Source organism: Euprymna scolopes, chromosome 30 (genome assembly GCF_053919585.1).
Source record: "Euprymna scolopes isolate OS-2025 chromosome 30, ASM5391958v1, whole genome shotgun sequence".
In the NCBI taxonomy this organism is placed as follows: domain Eukaryota; kingdom Metazoa; phylum Mollusca; class Cephalopoda; order Sepiida; family Sepiolidae; genus Euprymna; species Euprymna scolopes.
In genome coordinates, this window is record NC_136511.1 from 51,875,400 (window position 1) to 51,883,500 (window position 8,101).

An 8,101-nucleotide genomic window follows, 5' to 3' on the forward strand; every position below is an offset into this window, starting at 1 on the left:
AATATTTTTGTTTACTAATCAAATAGAAAAGTTACTAGCCAAAGCCCAGCGATTTTTTGAGTGTGACATGTACGTCCCGTGACGAGTACGTACATCATAAAGGTTTTTCTGTATTTTTAAATAAGTGTATTTCTAAATATGTACTGAATGTTATGTTATGACTTGAAGGTATAAACATTCGAATTTGTTTAAATGTTTTTTTGTTTGTTTTTTTAAACAACCTTTGTTAAAAAAGAAAAGAGTATATTGTTCTAGTATTTTTTTTATTTTAATTTTTTTTTATAAGGTTGTCACCACATATCAAGGCCCGGAAGCCACTCAGGAATAAGGGTTATTGTAAGTACAGTACGTTAGTGTGGAGATTTAATAAAGTGTCTACTTAAGTGGGCGGTTCATCAGGAATTTTTTTACGTTGGACTTGAAGACATTCAGTTTGTAGTCAAGTGGGAAGCAGGCAGACGGAACAGAGTTCCACAGGTGTGCAGTTCTAAGAAAGAAGCTTTGTTCATGGAATCTACGTTTTGATTTAGGCACAGATAAAGAGTGGGGAAAATTTTTGACTGTGGTTTCAGCTAGACGGGTGTTTTTCATAAAAGATTGGCGAGGGGGGACCAGAGATTGGAGTTCAGACGAGCACCTGCCATGGAAATAACGATAAAACAAAGATAGGCTTGCAACGTCTTTTCTGTGGGAGAGAGGTTGCAGGGAAGGGAAAAGGGCATCCCTACTAAGCCACGAAGTCTATTTTGTACTCTGTCAAGGCAGGATAGGCTGTTTTTAGCAGCTCCTGCCCAGATATGGCAGCAGTATTCCATCCTTGGACGTACTTGGCTTTTATATAGATAGAGAATTGCATCAGTAGTGAGATATCTTCTGGAACGATAGAAGGATCCTACCATTTTTCCAGCAACCTTGGCAACAGACTGATGTACATGTTCCATTTCAGATCAGGAGTAAAGGTCAAGCCCAGAAGCTTGTCAAAACATGGAGCTTCTTCTAGACGAGAGCCATCCATTTCAATTGATACCAGATGGGGATCAGAGCGTTGATGATGTAAAGATAGAAGCTTGGTTTTAGATACACTAAAGGTAACCAGCCACGTCTTTCTCCACTGAACCATGCGCTCGAGATCAGAGGAGAGAGATGGTCATGTCATCAGCATAGATGTCAACGAATGATTTAAGTATGTGTTTAGGGAGATCATTGATGTAGATCAGGAAGATTTGGGCCCAGGATGGACCCTTGAGGGACTCCAGCATTAATACTGCAGGCCTCTGATTTTTGTCCATTGACCACTACTCTTCTGAGCCTATCAGAGAGAAATGATTTAATGATTGAGAAAACATTTCCAGTTATACTGTAGCTGGAAATCTTGTGAAGTAGGCCTTTATGCCATACCTTGTCGAAGGCCTTTGATATGTCAAGAGTAATTGCCCTAGAAAGAGGGCCTTTGTCAAGAGATTCGCTAATCCTATGAGATATAACCGTTAGCACATCTGTGGTAGATCTTGCAGAACGGAAACCATATTGCGTGTCACTAAGAAGGTTATTTCTGCTGAGGTGGTTGACTATTTTTCTATTTAATATGGATTCCAGCAACTTACTCATGACACAGGAGACTTATTGGTCTGTACTGAGGGGGAGATGAGTTATCACCTGAGTTCTTAAATACAGGGCATACTGATGAGGTTTTCCAGGGTTTTGAAAAGCACTTCTCCTTAAGGCAGCGCTTAAACAGTTTCATAGGTATGGGAGCAAGTTCTGGTTGAAGCTTTTTTAACGCTATAATTGGGATGTCGTCAGGGCCAGTTACTTTACTGGAATCAAGGTTCTTGATTAGCTTGGTGACCTCATGCACAGATATTTGTATGTTACCTAGCGTGTTCTGTGTTATAGGAGGAAATATGGGGAGTTGATGGCCTTCATTGCATAGGGTAGAATTAGCTGCAAAGTTCTTTGCAAATAGTTTGGCCTTGTCTGATGTTGACGAGATGAACACTGGTTCATTGATAATGGTTGGGATAGAATGCACACTTCTGTTCAGGATCCTATTTGTTATTTGCCAAAACTGGTGGGAACCAAGCCGCTGATCAGCTACTTTGGATTTAACGGATTGAGCATATAGCTCTCTTGCATTTTTTATTAATCTTTTACAGTGGTTGCTGGAGTTCCTGAAAGCAGCTTTAGTCTCAGTGCATTTATTACGTTGGTAGCTATGGAAAAAGTGATTTCTGTGCACGATGGCAGCAGCACATTCTGGGGAGAACCATGGCTGGCTGTTAGGTTTTTGTTGGAATTTTTTAGATGGTATGAATCGGTCTATGCCTACAATTAACCATTCGGTCAGGTCTGATACTATAGAGGACACATCCTTTTTAAACATGGAATGCAGAGGTAGATAAGATATGAATGTACAGAAACTATCCCAGTCAGCCATAGAGTATCAGTATACAGGAGGGGTACGTCTGGGGACTTATATTTCATTTTTATCTTAACTGATACAACGGAGTGGTCGGAGGATCCTAGATGAGAAAGAACGGAACATGAACATAGCTCAGGGGAAGTTAAGAGAAAAAGGTCTAGAAGGCTTGCATACTGACCTGTAGTATCGGGCACATGGGTGGGCTCGCGAACAATCTGAGTGAGGTCATAAGCAATGCCAAAATCATGACAGAACCTCCCCTCATCGTCTGTCTTATTTGAGTGGGTCAGCCATTCCACGTTATGGGCGTTGATTCACCACAGATGTGAATGTTAGCCGAGGGATATGCAGACAGGATGTGGTCTATTTTCTCAGATATACTCTTAAAGATAGTAACGCCGCTGTTATGGGGCCGATAGAGGGCAAATATAAATGCTGTGGTGTAAGCAAGTGCAACCTGGAAGCACATATAAGGTAAATTAGGATCTTCTCTAGAGATATCTCTGCCACATGGGAAGCCATCTTTAATGTAGGCACATATTCCATGCCCATTGCGATCTTGGGGGTCAGATTTAAATGTTAAGTTAGAGTATCTGTTAATTATGAATTCATCTAGGGAAGTGGTCGGCCTATTCCAGTTTTGCTTAGAAAGAATATGTCCGGTGTTGTCTCCTGTAATTGGGTTTCAACCTCTGGCAGGTTGGAACGTAGACCCCTGATGTTGGAGAAGGAGACATGGTAGTAGGTGTCTATGTTGGAAGATGCGGTTCTAGGTTTATTCGAGTTTTTTTTCTGGAGATATTTCATGTTGAGGTTTTGGGATTTGTGGAACAGGGCGGCATACTTGGTTAGAGCAGAATAGAGAGGGGAAAGTAAGACAGAAAAGGACAGAAAAATTTTTTTTTCTTTGTTTTTATGTAGCACATGAAAAGGTAAAGCCGTAACAATTACCCACTAGTATGGCATCGAGAGATACCACCAGAGACTACTGCATGGTCCAGAATCCATTCACCAAATGGCAATACAGCAGCCTCAGTACTTTGCACCTGCTGATAGGACAGCCTCCTTAGTGGTTAATCCAAGGTTCGGGTCCCTGACTATCAGGCGGATAACGTCAGCCCAGACGAAACGTTTACCTCCAGCACCCTTACTAGTTACATGGCCACAAGGATAGACATAGAGACAGAAAAATTTCCGACATCTCAGACTACTGCTCACCAAGTACTACCGACCTGGAAAGCAGCTTTTTCTTCACCCTTTGTCAGAAAAATCACTCATTTGAATGAGGACAGGGACAAAAAAGAAGAAGCAAGAGTTACTGGAGCTGCCGATAACACATCCACTGCATTATCTACTCTCCATTAAAAAAAAAAGAAAAAAAAAAAAGGAAATAGGTACGAGGGACTTATTAATATCTACTTAGTATAAGTCCGGTTCTCAATTATCAATTCAGGACGCTGTTTGAAGATAATCTCCCGTCCCCTATGAATGTGGGGATGTTTTTGGCGTTATCTATCTCAAGTTTGAATCATTCGAGCTTCACCTTATAATTAAAATCCAATAATGAATTTTTATCAATTTGTAAAGTCGGCTTAATTTTGTATTAAGTTACATTTGAGTTTAGATAATAGTTCAAGGTTTTAATTTGGAAAGTTCTCGTTTTCATGGGTGACTTTTTTTCTTTTCGTTTTATATGTAACAAGACAATATTAGTTAATAGCATATTTGACAAAAAAGATTTCAGAACAAAAAAGAAAAAAAAAAGCAAGACAAGATAGGTAAAATTAAGTTACGTGTTTTTAAGGCAAAACTGCAATAAGAAAACAGTTAGCGGTAATTAGCACAAAATAGATTTCAAAAAGTTAGATCGAAACATTTTTTAACCTTAGCTAAAGAGTCTGGAAAATGCGGCCTATCCTTCTTCAGGTCATATCGGAAATGGGAAGTTAGCAGACTTTAATTCTAGGTACATAAAGATATGGTGGACGTTGTATGTGTATGTTGGGGAGAGGGGGTTAATGCTTTTATTTATTTATTATTTTTTTAAAATTTCTTTGTCTATTTTTATTTTTATTTATTTTTTGCTTTATCTATCGGTTTTTAATCTTCGAGCTTCACCTTATAATTAAAATCCAATAATGAACTTTTATCAATTGATTAAATGTTTTATTGTTTAAATAATTTGATTTTGCTCATTTTATTAAAAAAAAAGAAAAGAAAAAGAAAAGAAGATTGTGGAAGCATTTTTCATTCAAGCTTTGGAAGATTGTCAGTGGGGAAAAAACCCAATAAAAAACACAATCACCAAAAGATAAGCATTTTATTATTTCTAGTTGCCACTTAGAAAAAAATCACTCGCAGATGCGACTGTTTCACTCGCAACGTAAAGCCCTAACACACTTTTTATGAACATAATCTCTAGAAAAAAACTTCTCCATTTTCCAGATATAACTTTGCTGAATGTTTTCCTCTGAAGATATGCAAAAATTATGTGTTCAAGTTTCACTCAGATAATTCTCTTTGATGGTTTAAGATTTACTGGAAACAAAATCTCTCTCTCTCTCTCTCTCTCTCTCTCTCTCTATATATATATATATATATATATATATATATATATATATATATATATATATATATATATATATATACTCTACTATTATATAAAATGAAACTGAGTGTGTGTGAGGATGCGTTCACTATGAACTCTGAAACGATTGGGCCGATTTTTATGAAATTTCATACAGATATACTTTATGTATCTGACAATGTTCTTAGATTAGTTTTGTATTGACAAAAAAAAAATGGATATATATGATATGCTTTCGAAAGGATTAAGAATCATGTACATTGTGCTCAAGTAAGGAACACATACTTATGCCTGGTTCCTTTTCGTACACGCAAACTTGCAACTTGTATCCTTTATTTTTGTTGAATTACTTAGGATCTTTAATTCTAGCCTGAAGCTCGGATAGAGTGTCTTCAGTAGGCATGAAAGTATCATTATAGCGAGAGCATATCGTCATTAAGCTATGGCATATATAGCTCGTTTTGCCTACAAACTTAACTGCATGGCCACCTTGGCCTTCAAACTGCAATCGAAGCATAGTATCTGTTCTGTCTTTAGTAAGTGAAGGAAACATCCTTCTAGAGTGAAGCGATTTTTATTTTTGTTCAAATCTCCAAGGTTCCAGTCCTTTTTGCACTCATTCAGCAGAGGTCTGGCTAGTACTTTCTCTTCCTGGTCTTTCCATCTTCTTTGATCCTCCTTACTTATTTGGTGTGGTGCCAATTTATGGTGCCACACACACACACACACACAAAAGGAGTGGATGGAGCAGGGGCATAGGGGGGACTTACAATTATAGTTTCAGTTTTCATGATTTCATGTGATACTCCTTTGTGTTTTACATTTGTAGCAGTTTCTGCACGTCCATTTTGTGTCTCTAGTTCATGTGTGTTAGTTTCTGCATTCAAGGGTTTTCCTTAATATTTCAGCAGTTTTCATTATTGAAATCCGTTGTATCTTCTCGGCCATCCCTCTGATTCGAATCTCTCTCATCATTTTTTCAGAGTTTTTCAGGATTGTTCCTAGTGCTCCCACTATTAGTGGTGTTATTTTAACTTTCTTTATCTTCCATATCCCTTTAAGCTCACTGTCTTATATTATATTGTCACTGCATCAAATTGAGTGTTTGTTACGTTGTCGTATCATAAAGGATTGAGTGTTTGTTATATTGTGGGTATATTAAGATGACGTATATTCTGTATTATTGTTGTTGTTCGTCTTAACAAGAGTTAGTGTTTCATCTAGCGACAGGGTACATTCTACTACATGAGCACCAAATTGAGTGTTTGTTACGTTGTCGTATCATAAAGGATTGAGTGTTTGTTATATTGTGGGTATATTAAGATGACGTATATTCTGTATTATTGTTGTTGTTCGTCTTAACAAGAGTCTTAGTGTTTCATCTAGCGACAGGGTACATTCTACTACATGAGCACCAAATTGAGTGTTTGTTACGTTGTCGTATCATAAAGGATTGAGTGTTTGTTATATTGTGGGTATATTAAGATGACGTATATTCTGTATTATTGTTGTTGTTCGTCTTAACAAGAGTCTTAGTGTTTCATCTAGCGACAGGGTACATTCTACTACATGAGCACCAAATTGAGTGTTTGTTACGTTGTCGTATCATAAAGGATTGAGTGTTTGTTATATTGTGGGTATATTAAGATGACGTATATTCTGTATTATTGTTGTTGTTCGTCTTAGGAAGAGTCTTAGTGTTTCATCTAGCGACAGGGTACATTCTACTACATGAGCAACAAATTGAGTGTTTGTTACGTTGTCGTATCATAAAGGATTGAGTGTTTGTTATATTGTGGGTATATTAAGATGACGTATATTCTGTATTATTGTTGTTGTTCGTCTTAACAAGAGTCTTAGTGTTTCATCTAGCGACAGGGTACATTCTACTACATGAGCACCAAATTGAGTGTTTGTTACGTTGTCGTATCATAAAGGATTGAGTGTTTGTTATATTGTGGGTATATTAAGATGACGTATATTCTGTATTATTGTTGTTGTTCTTCTTAGGAAGAGTCTTAGTGTTTCATCTAGCGACAGGGTACATTCTACTACATGAGCAACAAATTGAGTGTTTGTTACGTTGTCGTATCATAAAGGATTGAGTGTTTGATTATCTTATCAGAGTTAATGTCGTTGTGTGTGTTACATGCATTTTCAACATACCTTCTACCATTTTGTTGTTCCATCTGAAACATTTCGTCTGGGAGAGAGACTGGTACCTGTTTTTGGGGACAAAGATTTATTTCACTCCAAGACAAGAAATTGGTTCTATAGTTTTTTATTCACCTTCCAGATCGATCGCAGAAGAATGGAAATGAATTTGGCCTGTGTGGTTTCTTCTTCTAGGTCTTATTTCTACAACATCAGCGTTCGTCCCCCCCCCACATGGGAAAGGGAGGAGACAACGGCAAAGCCGTCCGCTCTCTTCCAAATCCCAACCAAATCTCCCCGATTCAGCTAACCTGATCACATGACTCACACGCAATCCAATCAGCTGATCTTGGCTTCCGGTCAACGTGTCTACACTATAACTCACACTCCTCCCTCTCTCTCTCTCTCTCTCTCTCTCTCTCTCTCTCTCTCTCTTGATCCATTCTATAACAACTGGCTAGTTTTGTATATTTGCTCTGCTTCTCTGTCTCCTCGATCTTCACTCTGTGGTCTACTGGAATGGCTAAATTTACAATTTGGCAGGACTTTTCCTTATTAACTATTATGCCATTTGGTCTTCTTGCTTGGATGGGTTTATCTGTTTATATAACCATGTCCTATAGGATTTTGTGACTTTCATTTCCAAGTACTGCTGCCAGTTTGTGCTTGTCTGGGTTTTCAAAATTCCGTTGTCTGCATAATTCCTAGTGTACTGATTCCCCCCTTGATCGTGTCTATTTTTATATTCTTTTTGGGCTAGTTTGCTGCATTCGCTTATTATGTGGTTTATTGTTTTGCCCACCAAGTCTGCATTTGCTGTTTTCTTGTGTCTTGTCGATCCTTCCTTTGATGTGGTTGGTTCATGGAATAAAAAAATTGTCGCCCTTGAAAAGACGACATGATTCCATTTCCGTTTGATGAAAACCAGTTTTCTTTTT